Below are 2,537 nucleotides of genomic sequence, written 5' to 3' on the forward strand. Positions count from 1 at the left end.
AAGTCTTGTAGTTTTTGCGTAATATAACAACCTTAACCTGTTTTGCAGGGTTTTTTTGAACATATGTTCAATATTCTGCGACAATGCCTGCTTTCTCTTCAGTCTCTCCTTTTTGCCCATGCTAACTTTGGATGTACTGCCTGACATAAAAACAGTTAAAAAAGTAATTTAAACACTTTGAAATGTTATTTAACAACTGAAACGTGTTTAAACACATCGTTCATGACTTAAAAATATGCATTACATCAGTTTGGAAAAATATTTTTTTTAAAACATCTTTTTTGAAGCTTTATTTGCCAATGACCCAAACATTTCAATTTCATTCATGACATATATGCACATCCAAGTTCACTCAACTGCAAACTCATGACATCATATACATCCTCACACTATCAGTGAATCGGCGCATAATAAACTCATTGCACAGAATAATTAAATAAAGGATAACATGAAACGCTTAAAATAACACTACATATACTCTGTACTCCATCTCAGCATCACCAGCATCAACAGTCTTTCTTTTAACTCGATTAGAACAATGATGGTATGCACTTTGTACATTTCATACCTGTAAAGGATGATATAATGAATACACAATCCCAAGCAATGCTTCTTCACCGTTGCTTTACCGTGGATGAAGCGTATTGACCTAACCTTCTCCACTGCCGCAGCAGTTCCTTCTGCTCCCATCTGCTCCCAGAGGAGTGCAGTTTCTCTGGCTAACCTTGCCTTCACTGCCGCAGCAATGTTATATCCTTGCTCCCACAGGAGCTTAGTTCTCTAGCAAAATTTCCTCCACTGCACCCGCAGACGCTCAGTTTCTCTGGAAAATTTTCTCCATTGCCACAGCTGTGATATTCCCTCATGTTTGGTTCCCCTGCTGCAGCAGTCGTCTCCTCCGCTCCCCTAGGAGCCTCATTTCTCCTTTCAACATACATCTACTGCCGCAGCAGTGCTAACTCCTCCACTTCCGCAGGAGCTCAGTTTCTCTGTATAACCCCGACTTCACTGCCGCAGCAGCATTATCTCTCTTGCTCCTGCAAGAGCTCACCTATGTGTGACCTTCCACAGCCGACTACCAGCGAGGCTCACCCTTCTGATGCCACAACAATCAAACTCTCATCTGATGACGCAAGAAGCCCTCCCGATCCAGTGACTAACCCCCTCCCTACAATTGGCACACCTTCAGCTTCGCGATCTGCAAGTTTTTGGGGATTATCAACATCATTTTCTGACTGATGTCCCACATTAGTTTGCAACTTTTTGGGGGGAGTACTCTGGGTTCGGCCCTCTCCTTGGACAGCACACCAGATACGCATACCATTTATTCTATCTGACTTATTTGTAAGTGTGAACTCATGAAACTCAGGACTGCAAAGAGGAAGTGGTGCAAACCGGAAGATCCCACTGACTGAGTTTGTATCAGTCACTGTCTGCAAATGTCTCCACTACTAAAACAACATACCTTTCCTCTCTTCTTTGTCCTCATCCTCCCTCTCCTTCTTCAACTCTAACAGCTGACGACTTTCTTCATAAATAAAGCGACAACCATCTGCGGCCACTTCTTCACACCACAAACTGACAAACACATATTAACAGCAGGCACACACACTTCCCCTCCTTCTCTCAGCACTCAGAGACAAAAGTCTCTATAACTAGGTTAGGTCCTTCAGGGTGTCGTGGAGGGGTGAGGTCGCAACATCTAAGCTATGGGGTGCCTCAGGGCTCAGAGCTTGAAAGAAAGACCATCACCTTCAACTCAACCTTGCCAAGACAGAACTGCTTGTGGTCTTGGCCAACCCAACAGTTCATCACAACTTCTCCATTAAGCTAGGTTTGTCAACCATAACGCCTTTCAGGAAGCCAGGAACCTTGGATTTATGATTGATGATCAGTTCATGGACCACATTGCTAGAAATGCCTGGTTCTGCAGATTTGCCTTTATACAACATTAGGAAGATCAGGCCCTTCCAGTTGGATCATGCTACACAACTCCTTCCCAGCTAACAGGGAAAGTTCCCATAACTTTCACTAAAGTTACGCAAAAGATATTTAACTGTTAGTAAAAAACATTCCTAAAATAATGTTTCTGGAACGGTCTTATAATGTTTATATAGTTAAAATACATTCTCATAACGTTGAGAAATGTTCTTAGAACAATTGACTGATGTCAATCTTATAACAACGTTCATGGAACGTCCTTGTGATGTTTTTTGTACTTGACTGATGTTCTCATAATATTGAGAAAACGTTCTTAGAACAACATTCCCGGATAACAAAAATATGTTCTTAGAATGTTTTGCTAACATTCCCATTAATTTGTGAAAACTTTATTTCTGAATGTTTTCTGAACGTTCAAAACATTTTTTTAACAGTTTTTTTTTTGTATTAGTATTAAGTATTAAGAACATATTTTTCTTTGTTTATGTGAAGTTAGAGGAACATTCAATTCTATCATTTTGGAAATGTTATGAAAACGTTATTTCTTAATGTTTTCTAGACGTTCACATCATGAACAGTTGGCCCATCCATCACCG

This window comes from Abramis brama (assembly GCF_963993115.1).
Source record: "Abramis brama genome assembly, contig: SCAFFOLD_158, whole genome shotgun sequence".
NCBI lineage: Eukaryota > Metazoa > Chordata > Actinopteri > Cypriniformes > Leuciscidae > Abramis > Abramis brama.